Genomic DNA, 13,470 nt, shown 5'->3' with positions numbered 1-13,470 from the left:
CTAATGGGGAATGACGCAGGAAGGCAGGGGCTCTCGGAGCAGACATGCACACACACAACTGCGATTAAGAAGCCCCCCTGGGGTGAGAGGAATCCTCTGGAGGAGCTATTAGCTCATGATAACCACACGGGCTGAAATAGCTTTATTGCTTTAATAATGTGGTGGTGAGAGGAGAGCTGGGTGCGGGCGAAGGGGAGGGGAATGCCACATTTATTATTTATGCTGGTAAAAGATGAAAGTTGGCAATTAGAGACTCTTAAAAGCCCAAGTTCAGCAGAACTGCCTGCTTTAGATTTAGTCCAACTTCGAGGTATCCATCTTGACCTCTGAACGATGCTTGCTTAGTCTGGAACATACTCATCCCTTGAGGTCTATGGCAGAGCCCAGGAATTGCCTTCTATTGGAAAGAGTTAAGCTGGAAATGTTAGGCTCTTTCCGTGGCACCTGAACAGTAATGAAGTGTTCACACATGCGCATTACGGCTTGAATTATCATCCATTCTTGGAGAGGAGTAGCTCCTGTTTTTAGGTCTGCTGTGCACTTTATAATGCAAATGAAAAGATACCAGCTCACTTGGAGTACTGCGTCCAGTTCTGGGCCCCTCACTTTAAGCAAGATGCAGCCAACTGGAGTATGTTCAGAGGATGACAAGGATGAGAAGGCTGGAGAACAAGCCCTGTAGGGAAAGGTCGAGGGACCTTGGTATGTTTAGCCTGGAGAAGAGAAGGTGATACGATAGCATTCTCCAAATACCTGAAGGGCTGTCATATGGAAGACACATTCATTCTCAGCTGCCTCTGAAAGTAGAAGTAGATCTGATGGGTGCAAACTGCAAGAGAGGAGATTCTGGCTGGACATCAGGAAAAAATCCTTGATGGTCAGGGGGTGGTTCGGCAGTGGAACAGATTGCCAAGGAAGGTGGTGGATCCTCCCTCACTTCAGATCTTCAAGCAGAATCTGGACAGGCTGGAGATGCTCTAAGAGGATTTCCTGCTACAGGCAGGGGGTTGGATTTGGTGACCTTGTGGGTTTCTTCCAACTCTATGATTCTATGATTAAGAACATAAGAAGAGCCCATCAGTCCATCTAGTCCAGCTTCCTGTATCTCACAGTGGCCCACCAAATGCCCTGAATCCAAAATATACACAAACATCAACTGGCATTAAACACTAAAATTAACTAAAGGTTAATTTTCAGAGATTTAAATTTATCTTTGTGCACTTGCATGACAATGTTTCATTATTACACATTGGCCCTCCTTATCCATGGGTTGGGCATCTGCAGATTTGAATATCTGTGGAGGCTGAGACCACAGCAGGAGGGCCTCAGAGGATCTGGAACTGACTTCCAGTTGTGTCTGGGAGATGTTTTAAGGCTCAGCATTACATAGGGCCTCTTTGCACCTCAGAAGGCCTCCCAGACACAACTGCAGACTTTGGTATCCATGGATTCTGGAATGGATCCCCCATTGGGCACCATTGGGCACCCAATGGTTGTACACAAATTGTACACAGTTGTACACAAATTGGGGGTGGTGTTATATGTTATATACAGCAGAGGAACAGATCAATGCAATGGCCATTGCAGGTCAGGAGTGTGTGTCAGGAGTGTGTGTCCACCTTGGCGTGCTCTGTGAGCTGCACAGGCATTTGGCCTGGCAGACAACCCCCCCTCCCAGTGCGTGTGTTGCTGCTCAGTCATGATCTGGCCCATCTGCTAGAGATGGGTGCATTGTGGGTACTCTTTTTTTCAGAGCAGTCAGAGGCCAAGAGGGGCTGTGGCTCAGAGGCACAGTACCTGCTTTGCATAATGAAAACTTTCAGTGTGGTCCTGGCATCCCCAGAAAGGGCTGGGGCAAGACCTTTCTCTGTCCAACATGGACTGCCAGCAGGTGTTAAACACCTTCTGCCAGTCAGTGTCAAGCCAATGCCTTAGCAGAAGATACTGGGTTGGGGAAAGCCACTGGAGCAGGCAGTGCAAGTTAGGATTGCGCTGTCAGAGATATAAATTTTTAAGCTGGTCTATGATTAATCAACATATCATGTAATTCAGGAACAGAAAAAAAAATCCAAAAATAAGCAATATAAACAAACACTACTGATTTTTTTAAGAATTTCGAAGAAAATTAAAATCCTTGCTGTACTCTACAAAACCTGCAGGGTAGTATTAGGTGCTCGTTGTGTGTATTTGACAAGACTAGAAGAGATCACCGTAGCGCAGGGTCTCCTTAGGCACGGGGCCCAATTGGAATCAGTTGGTCCATTTGGCATAAGAACATAAGAACATAAGAACAGCCCCACTGGATCAGGCCATAGGCCCATCTAGTCCAGCTTCCTGTATCTCACAGCGGCCCACCAAATGCCCCAGGGAGCACACCAGATAACAAGAGACCTCATCCTGGTGCCCTCCCCTACATCTGGCATTCTGATTTAACCCATTTCTAAAATCAGGAGGTTGCGCATACACATCATGGCTTGTACCCCATAATGGATTTTTCCTCCAGAAACTCGTCCAATCCCCTTTTAAAGGCGTCTAGGCTAGACACCAGCACCACATCCTGTGGCAAGGAGTTCCACAGACCGACCACACGCTGAGTAAAGAAATATTTTCTTTTGTCTGTCCTAACCCACCCAACACTCAATTTGAGTGGATGTCCCCTGGTTCTGGTATTATGTGAGAGTGCAAAGAGCATCTCCCTATCCACTCTGTCCATTCCCTGCATAATTTTGTATGTCTCAATCATGTCCCCCCTCAAGCGTCTCTTTTCTAGGCTGAAGAGGCCCAAACACCGTAGCCTTTCCTCATAAGGAAGGTGCCCCAGCCCCGTAATCATCTTAGTCGCTCTCTTTTGCACCTTTTCCATTTCCACTACGTCTTTTTTGAGATGCGGCGACCAGAACTGGACACAATACTCCAGGTGTGGCCTTACCATTGATTTGTACAACGGCATTATAATACTAGCCATTTTGTTCTCAATACCCTTCCTAATGATCCCAAGCATAGAATTGGCCTTCTTCACTGCCGCCGCACATTGGGTCGACACTTTCATCGACCTGTCCACCACCACCCCAAGATCTCTCTCCTGATCTGTCACAGACAGCTCAGAACCCATCAGCCTATATCTAAAGTTTTGATTTTTTGCCCCAATGTGCATGACTTTACACTTACTGACATTGAAGCGCATCTGCCATTTTGCTGCCCATTCTGCCAGTCTGGCATACAGCCAGCTCTGCTCCCTTGCCCACTGCATGCGCCTCTCTGTCCTGCAGAAATTGCAGATGTACCAAGGAAGGGTTTCGGGAAGCCTGAATAAGTGACTCAAATATGGCTGTTTTCAAACATGATCCTGGGTGGAAGGAGGTGTCTAAAAATGTAGGATTTCACTGGGCCGGAATAAATAGCCCCGACTCCTTCTGTTGTGTTCATCTTGGGGAGAAGGAAGATGCTGTTTAGAGCTGGACTGAATCAGTTCATCAGTGTTTTTTTTGCAGGTTAGGAGTTCTGCTCTGTGTAGCATAACAAGCCCAGGCACTTCTAAACCTTGACATCAATATGGGGAGTGATAAGATAAGGCCTGCTTATCCTCTGCTGCCTATTCTAGATAAGATAAGGCCTTTTTATGTGTTCAAAGCAGACCTCAAAGTTTCTGCTGCCTTGTTTTTTGGGCCACCTCCAGGCAGACTTAGTCAGGGAGTGGCATTAGCTTATATCTGGGAAGCTGGTAAACAAGGCACTTTGGTTTGTACCTTGAGCATGGAATTAATCTGGGGAACGGTGCATTCCAGACTGTTGATGGATTTGGGGATAAGGCTCTCACATCCTGCTGTTGCCCAGAGAGGCCCACAGAGATCTTGCAGTCTTGAGGTTTATGCTATTGAGGGCAGGGTGGGGCTCGAAGGTAATGGTTTTATGATGCTAGCTGGATTAAAACATTTTGCTGTGGGTTTTTTTTTATCCCCCCAGCTGTGCTGGCTCATGCAACCAGAGCTCCAGCTGCAAATGTTCATCCCAGAGAATCTTGCATTAATTTATTGCTTTGGAGGTGCCAAGCTTGTGGTTCTCGTCATTGGGAACAATGATTTGAGAATGGGCGGCACAGTGAACTACTTTTTGTTGGAAAGCAGGACAGGCGGCCCCCCCCATATCTGTGGGGGATCCTTTCCAGCCCCCCCCCAGGTGGATACAGAAACTGTGGATACTGGGGAATACTGTACAAGCTTATAGCATGCGCAGATGGACTGAATGCTTGAAGAGACTCAGTCAGTGTTAACAGGAAACATTTAACTACCTGCTCCCTGTTAGCATTTGATTGAGTCTTTTGAAGCATTCAGGCTGCCGGCAATCTGCCTGCATGCTTGCACATAAGCTCACATTCTTATAGCAACTTGTAAAAGCAAGAACATTTTAGCTCCAGTAAGGATCTCCAAACCCCAGCCTGGGGGCCAGATGCAATCCGCGGAGAGCCTCTATCCAGCCCACAGTCAGCCTCTGATCCCCTGAGAGACTCTGGCCCAGTTGACCAAACACAGCCAGAGTTGTGCTTGTGGGGTGGGGGAATGGGGGTCCATTTAAGAGTGTGCTTTATTTCTTGGGCTATGTTGGTGCTTGGAGAAATCCTGGACATTTGAGCCCATTCATTCATTCATTCATTCATTCATTCATTCATTCATTCATTTCATCTAAGATCTATCTCTAATGTATTTATTTAAATTTTATATTTAATTTTTTATCCGACCCTCTGCCAGATATTTGATGCAGCCCTTTGGCCAAAAAGTTTAGAGTCCCCTAAACAACAAAAATGGGTGCAGGGGTGTGCCCCCAGAATCCGTGGATCCCGAATCCCTGTCTCTAAATATTCTTTTTAAAAGGCAAAATAGGAGTATCCGTGGTGTCTTGATGGATGATTGATTTTGCAACATCTACACTGATTGCATCAGGAAGTATTTAGGGTTGGAAGAGGTTTGGGAGGTCATCTAGCAGTTGCATCTGTAACCACAGCATATCTGACAGGTGGCCATCCACCCTCTGCTTGAAAACCTCCAGTGAGGGAGAGAACAACGCAGGCTGTTTCAGGGCTGAACAGCTCTTACAGTTTGGAGATTATTTCTTGCATCCAGTCTAAATCTACTTCTCCGTAGTTTGAACCCATTAGTTCTCGTCCTGCTCTTGAGGAACCACAGAGAGCAAGCCTTTCCCTTGCTTCTGCGTGAAGGCACTTGAGAGCACTGCATGAGAGAAGAGAAGAATATGAGGAGATATGAGTCTTCAGGTATTACCTCCCCACAGATCTCCCCATATTCTTCTTTTCTCCAGGCTAAGTACACCAAGCGCTTTGAATCATTCCTCATGAGGACATGGTTTCCAGACCCCTCACCTCCTCTAGCTTATCAACATCCTCCTTAAAATGTGGTGGCCCAAACTGACGACAATATTTCCAGAGGTGTCTGCTGGTTGCAAAACAGAGCGGAGTTCATGGACCCTGGTGAGACAGGAAAATATCCCAGGAAATTTTTGAACCTTCTTCCTTTGGCCCCCGAGCCCCCTTTTTGGCCCTGGGCCTGGGTTCACTTTACCCCCTGCATCCCTCTCTCATGGGCACTGGATGGGACAAGTCATCTCTCTGCTGTTACGGCTGGTGTCATGTTTGCTTGGGCAATGCATCAGTGTGTTATTTGGGCAGTGTTGTGTCAAAAATGTGGTGAACGACTGGGATCGAGGCAAATGGTGGAACATGTCATTGCCGGGGAAGACAACCCTCTCCCCCTCCCAGCTGTATGAACTCAGCCCATGTCTTGCCACTTAGAAATTGTCTTGTGAAAGACTCCCTCGAGTCTTTCCTAGCCCTCTGCAAGGAAGCTGCTTGAACACTCTTCCAATGTTCTTTTGCTGTACAAGCCCAGCCAATGGTTTTAAATATCTAATAACTTGTGACAGATTCATTGCGCACGGCTGCCAAGGAGCCTGTCTTTGGAGCCCGCCTTGGCTGCCCATCGCACGTTGTGCTGCCATTTGAAGAGTGTGTGTTTGTGTATATAGTTCCTTCTGCATAGTAGAATGTGATTTATCCAAACGGAAAAAGCCAGGAGAATGTGAGACTGACTTTTGACTTAGCAAATACTTTAATTTTAATTAGCTGGGGGGGGGGGGGAGAGGAAGAATGTAGAAAGCAGAGAGAACTGGTGGAATCCTCTTTCTCTTGCAAAAAGACAAGAGTAATGAGTGAGCTGCCCTGGGAGATGACCTCTGTGTGTTCTCTAGAACCCTTGTGCTGAAGTGTTTTCATTTGTTACAAAGTGTGATAATTGTAGACATTTTTTTTAAAAAACCACCCAAAACAAAACAGAGAAATGAAGGAAGACATCAGACAGCTGCTGAGCCTGTTCCAGCAAGCCCCGGAGAGCAACGCCTGCGCCAGTTTCCAGGCTTGACAAATTTGTCTCTCCTTCTTTCTCTTTCTGCAGTTTGGAATAGTCAGGGGAGGGGGGAAAAGGCCAAACAGACGAGGTCTGCTTCCTCTCATCACACTTCTGGCATCCTGTGCGAAAAGGAACTTGCCGGAGGATGAGATGCACAAAGTCGGTGACGAGCAATTAGTCTGTGGAACTCCTTGCCACAGGATCTGGTGATGGCATCTGGCCTCGATGCCTTAAAGGGGATTGGACCTGATTATTTGATTTTTCTCTGTAAACCACTTTGTGAACTTTTAGTTGAAAAGCTAAAAATATAAATACTGTTAATACTGTTAATTGGACAAATTGCTGGAGGAAAAGTCCATCACAGGATACAAGCCATGATGAGTCTGTGTAACATCCTGATTTCAGAAGCAGGCTACCTCAGAATGCCCAGTACAAGGGAGGTCAGGATGCAGGTCTCTTGTTATCTTTTGTGCTTCCTGAGGCATCTGGTGGGCCACGGTGAGGTACAGGGAGCTGGAATAGATGGGACTTTGGCTTAATCCAGCAGGGCTCTTCTTATGTTCTTATATCTGATGTTTGCACATCTCACCCATGCTGGGGCTGAATAAAAGTTCCAGAACTAGCTCTGAAACAAAGAAATGGGAGCTAACTCATACTAACACCCTATTCTGCTCTCTGCTGTCATAACACCTCCTCATTGGCTCTCAGAACAATCAGTCTCATTGCTCAGTTTTGAGTTAAAGAAATCTACCTTTTTTACACATGGCAGTTATGCTTTCCTTTTCTGGGTATTTGGCTATAACTTTTGATAGAGTACAACATGGTTTGTTTCAGTACATTCTGCATGAAATGACCTTTCCAATGATACATAACATGATGGTATTATGTATCATAAATACAATTTTCCCAAAAGATTTCCAAAATTTTGGCCACTAGTAGTGTCACACCACCTTAGGGGGGGTCACCTGGTGTGGTTCCACACACTGCCTAGTGACACCACTGCATTGACGCTCTTTGTACACATGGCTTGAAAGGATCAGCTTTCCTTTCACATGATGTCTTATTCTAAAAACATTGTGCCTACAAAGCTAGTCGGGGTGTGTGTGTGTGTGTGTGTGTGTGTGTGTGTGTGTGTGTGTGTGTGTCCTGCTTAGCTGGCAGTTGGGGAGGATGCAACTACAGTCTGAGTTAATGGACCAAAAGGCCCATCAGTGTTTTCCCATTAAAAGAAATTTTTAAAAATTGTATATTACATGATGACCATATCTCTCTCTCTCTCTCTCTCTCTCTCTCTCTCTCTCTCTCTCTCTCTCTCTCTCTGCCTGCTCAAAGTATCTTGCAGAAAAGAACGATGGCCACATTATCCCCATTGTTAATGAGACCCTGGGGTCGTAAACTTTAATTTGTTGACTTTGGCTGCACTCTGGTTTGGTAGCCAATTAAACCTGTTCATTAGCAATTGGTGAGGCTAGCCAGAGAGGCCTCATGAGCTAAGGTTAGGGCCAGGACTGGATCCACATTCAGTTGCTGTGCCAATCTATAAGAACATCAGAAGAGCCCTGCTGGATCAGGCCAAAGGCCCATCTAGTACAGCTTCTTGTATCTCACAGTGGCCCACCAAATGCTTCAGGGAGCACAAAAGACAGCAAGACACAACCTGCATCCTGGTGCCCTCCCCTGCATCTGGCAATCAGAGGCAGCCTACCTCTACCTTGCACATACCTACTATGACTTGTAACCCGTGATGAACTTTACCTCCAGAAATTTGTCCAATCCCCTCTTAAAGGCATTCAGGCAAGATGCCATCACTACTTCCTGTGGCAAGGAGTTCCACAGACTAATTACATATATAGTGGGCCCTCTGATACTGAATTCTGTTGTGGATACTGAATTCAGCGAATCCCTGGTTGGGGGGCCTCAGAAACCTCTGGATGCAACTGGAAGTGGACGGCACAAACTAGAAGTGACTTCCAGTCACATCCAGGTGGTCCTCTGAGGCCCTTCAGCTGCAGACTCAGCATCCGCAGCTACTGAAATCCGTAGATACCAAGCCTGCGGATAAGGATAGGGCCCACCCTATCCAGATCAATCACAGTGCGGCATTTCAGACTGCTGAGACGGGGGGCAGGGAATCATACCTCTGAATTTCTCCAATCAGTGCCCTCCCCACCTATGGAAAGCTAGCAAGTAAGGGAGAGGGTGTTACAGAAGCAATCTCTTTTAGACGGGAGTTCTCTAACTGCTGGAAGCTTTTTACGTGGGGGGAGTATTTAAATGTGTGATTTGTCCCCCACCCACAGGGGCAGTCCAGAACTCTGAAGAACTCCAGAACTCCAGAATAGTCCGAACTCTGAAGAACATGGAGGTCAGCCCTGATTTGTTCTTGGTTACATTTTGGAGAGGTTGCAACTCATTGACTCTAGCTTTGCAGCTAGAAGGTCTCAGGTTCAAACCTTGGCAAGAACTCCAGGTAGGGCTAGGGACAGGACCTTGGACAATCCTTGCTGGGCCAAGCAGACCATGCTGAATTAGACGGCAACTGACTCAATAGGCAACGGACTATTGGAGCTCTCGTCGCTCCAATAACCCTTGCAAATCGGGCAAAGAGGCCCTTTTCAGATTATGGTCTTTCATGTATTTAGCAGGGGAAAACAACTGTCCCTGTTCATTCCAGTATAGCATCTGTTCAGTGGCTGGTGGCTCCCGTTGTGTTCAATTTCTGGTTTTTGAGCCCCTTGGAGGGACAGGGTGCAATTTCTCGTTTCTTTTGCCAGCTAAACTCCTTGGTGAATCTTTCATGGTGGTTCTTTTTTAAAAAAAATGGGGTATAAATATTCTTAATAAATATAAATATAAATATTCTTAATAGAACATTTAGAACTAGATCCAATGGCACAAACGGCAAGAGAGGAGATTCTGGCTGGACTGATGGAAGAAATTCTGGACAGTCAGGGCGGTTTGGCAGTGGAACAGATTGCCAAGGGAGGTGGTGGATTCCCCCTCACTGGAGATATTCAAGCAGAGGCTCGACAAGCACCTGTTGGAGATGCTCCATTTCCTGCTCCAGGCAGGGGTTAACATAAGAACAGCCCCACTGGATCAGGCCATAGGCCCATCTAGTCCAGCTTCCTGTATCTCACAGCGGCCCACCAAATGCCCCAGGGAGCACACCAGATAACAAGAGACCTGCATCCTGGTGCTCTCCCTTGCATCTGGCATTCTGACATAACCCATTTCTAAAATCAGGAGGTTGCGCATACACATCATGGCTTGTACCCTGTAATGGATTTTTCCTCCAGAAACTTGTCCAATCCCCTTTTAAAGGCGTCCAGGCCAGTCACCATCACCACATCCTGTGGCAAAGAGTTCCACAGACCAACCACACACTGAGTAAAGAAATATTTTCTTTTGTCTGTTCTAACTCTCCCAACACTCAATTTTAGTGGGTGTCCCCTGGTTCTGGTGTTGTGTGAGAGTGTAAAGAGCATCTCCCTATCCACTCTTTCCATCCCCTGCATAATTTTGTATGTCTCAATCATGTCCCCCCTCAGGCATCTCTTTTCTAGGCTGAAGAGGCCCAAACGCCGTAGCCTTTCCTCATAAGGAAGGTTGGTCTAGATTACCTTGTGGGACTCTTCCAACTCTATGATTCAGTGATAATATACTAAAGCCTCTAACTAATGGCCCTGGCCCAACTTGAGCTTTGGAGCACGACTGTCTCTCCCACCCCAGCATGTTATTTTTTTTTTCCTCCCGGAATAACAAACAGGAAAGGCTGTTTCTTGGCTGTTGCCTTTAGTGACTGTTCCTTGTCTTGGCTCGGAGAAAAGAATTATATGTGTACGCAGCCAAGGCGTTGACAGGAGAGCTGGGAGTGTGTGTTCTTTGGGCGCTGCTGCTCCAGCTGCGTCTTGCTTGGCCCATAATCTTTGTGACACTTGTCAGGGTGCTGGTTGCTTGCCACGGTGGGAACTGAGCTCCCCGGGGAGGCTGTGGAAAAGCCCTTCCTTCCCCTGTCATCGCAGACAAAGCACTCTGAAGGATCAAATGTTTTAGCCACCCAAGCGGGAGCAAAAATAAGAAGGGCGCGTGCAAGACCCCGACGATGATGATGACGACATGGGAAGGTGGCAGCATTGGTGAGGGCAGCGACAGCTTGGGGGAGAGGAGGTGTGACTTGGCTGCTGCTGTGTTCTGAACCTGGGCTCTGCTTTCCACTTTGAGCTATTAAAACAACAAGCCCCTGCCAGTGATGCAGAGCAAGCCTAACAGCTGATGGGTACCTGGTGGTCAGGGTTCATCTGGGGTAGTGGCGTATCTAGGGAAAGTGGCAGAGAAGGGGAGATGCAGTGGGAAGCCAGCCCTTCCCCACCAAGTGAGTTTGTGTGCTCAATAAAAACCATGTTTTTGTTTTTTTAAAAGATTTTCTTGGGTGAAGTCAGCATCTATGATTTAGATAAGGATCTATATGTCAGCACCCTGGACAGTCCTGCAAAAAATAATTCCCTTTCTTACTAGTGTGCATTTGCAACACCTGTTTCAGGTACATGGAAACACATGGATTTTTTTTTTTCCTGCAGGCATTTACCTCTTTATGGAGGTCCCCTGAAAATGGTGCAAAAATACACCATTGGTTGTGGCGCGAAAACGCACCATCAGTAGAATATGTAAGTCTGCACCCTGCTCCCCCCTTCAAGTGGTGCCCAGGGCAGATGTCCCCACTTGCCACACCCTAGATACACTGCCACACTGGGGCAGCCCTGCCACATCTAGGCCATATTTGTTTTTCAGTTTCTAGTGCTAGCAGTGCTAGAGAGCTGCTTTTTTTGTTCTCCTTCCAGCACACTCAGGTCATGTTAGTTTTTCACTGTCACGGGTTAAACCCCAGACCTGACAAGTAATTTGCTGGCTGCACAGTAACAGGCCTGAAGCCTTGGCCAAACCAGGAGTGCACAGCATCCTGGGAGCTTCATGCTGATGCAATATCTGGTGATATTGCATCAGGTGATTTCATGTGTGTGTGTGTGTGTGTGTGTGTGTGTGTGTGGCAGCAGCTGCACAGTCAGCATGACTGTGCAGTATTCCTAACGCTGTGATTGGCTGCAGGAAATATAAATGTCCAGCAGAGGCAAGCAAGTGTGTGGGAGAAGCAGAGCATTGTGAGCCGGAGGCTATGTTGGTCAGAAAAGTGGATCGTGTACCGTTTTACTACTTGGACATTGTAAATATCTGTACATACAGTAAAGGAGGAGTGTGGAGGAGAACTTCTGCCTCTGAGTCTTCCTTGTCTCCGGGGGTGATTGTGGTTCGGCCGTGAGGCACAGAAACGTCAAACAGCTGTGCACAGCAGCTCGCAACATTCACCTTCTAGAATGCTTGCCATGCTAGCACTCTTTCCTGCGAGCTCAGGGCTAGAAAATATGGCCACCTCCATGTTATCCTTTGGCTCTGTTCCAAGGAAACAACTAGGTGAGATCATCTTGCAAACGGGGAGGCGGTGGAAGAGGGGTTTTGAACTTGGACAAAAGGAGCCATCTAGTCCTGATATTTTAAAAGCCTTCTATAGAAGTTAATAACTTAAGGTAACCTTAATAACTATAAAGCCGTGCTTAAACATTGTGAAAATGCCCTAAAGTATGTTCAGTTTTGTTTAATGAATTGCCCTTCTAGCATGCTAGTGACTTCATTTCCAGCTGTTTTCTAGTCGAAAAATGAACACAGCTCTAGTTTGGACAAGACACTGAAAATAAAAAACTGCCTTCTGGGTCAGAAACAGTAGCTGTTTGCTCCATTTAGCTCAGCATCGTTGACACAGACTGGCAGTGGCCATGGTTGTTGCCATTGTTGTTATTGATTTTTGTACAATTATTAACAGTATTTATATACCGCTTTTCAACTAAAAGTTCAAAAAGCGGTTTACAGAGAAAAATCAAATAACTAAATGGCTCCCTGTCCCAAAAGGGCTCACAATCTAAAAGGATGCAAATGAATACCAGCAGACAGCCACTAGAAAAGACACTGCTGGGGTGAGGTGGGCCAGTTACTCTCCCCCTGCTAAAAAAAGGACCCCTGGCACTTCAAAAAGTGCCTCTTACCCAATTAGCAGGGGTTATCAGACAGGTATTATCGACTGGTTTGTTTTATCCAGACATCGAGTCCTTCCCAAGGATCTGGAATGCCGGACTTTTATACTATATTGATGTTATAGATAATCTTTGCAAAATATTGTTGTTACTGTTTTACACCACCAGCAGTATTTATGTACTGCTTTTTGACAAAAAAAAGTTCACAAAGCAGTTTACAGACACAATCAAATGACTACATGACTCCCTGTCCCCAAAGGGCTCACCTCAAAAGAGGCAGAAGAGACACAGAAAGTAAACTAGAAAAGTTTTCTAGAAAAGTCTAGAAAAGACACTCTCCTAGGGTGAAAAGAGGCAGTAACTCTCCCCCGGCTAAATATAAGAGGAGCACCACCTTGAAAGGTGTCTCCTACCCTGTCAACAGAGGATTCAAAAAGTTCAGGGAGGGGTCTTGCCCACCCTGCATGGAGATGAAACCAGGGATCTTCTGTATAAAAGTGATTCTACCACTAAGTGGCTCTACCACTAAGGTAGACTCACTCTTGGGCTGGCACAAGTCCAAGGAGACCCATAGGGGCGGCAGTGTCTTATCCTCGGGTTTCCCCTTACCTTTGCCTGAGCCGCTTCACAACCCTATCTTGTGCTGGATGCAGCGTAAGCCTCCTGGCTTGACTGTTCCAAGATAGGATTGCACTATAAGTCCTTCCCAGAGGGACACCCAAACTCAGTGCCGTGGTACACTCACAAGGGATGCTGCATGGCCTTCCCAGCTCTCTGGGCTGGGAATGTGATGTTTCATGCATTGCTCACATGAGATTTAGTGTTATGGCGCCACTGAGACAGGGCACTGTGGATGAAGGGCGCTGAAGCAGTGGTAAGTTTGGGAACTGCTGGGCAAAAGGGATTGTTTCAGCTACCTGGCTTCAGGATCTGGAGCTAGTTGCTCCAGATCCAGTTACTGGAAAACAAGG

This window comes from Tiliqua scincoides, chromosome 14, assembly GCF_035046505.1.
Source record: "Tiliqua scincoides isolate rTilSci1 chromosome 14, rTilSci1.hap2, whole genome shotgun sequence".
NCBI lineage: Eukaryota > Metazoa > Chordata > Lepidosauria > Squamata > Scincidae > Tiliqua > Tiliqua scincoides.
This window is presented reverse-complemented; position numbering follows the sequence as displayed.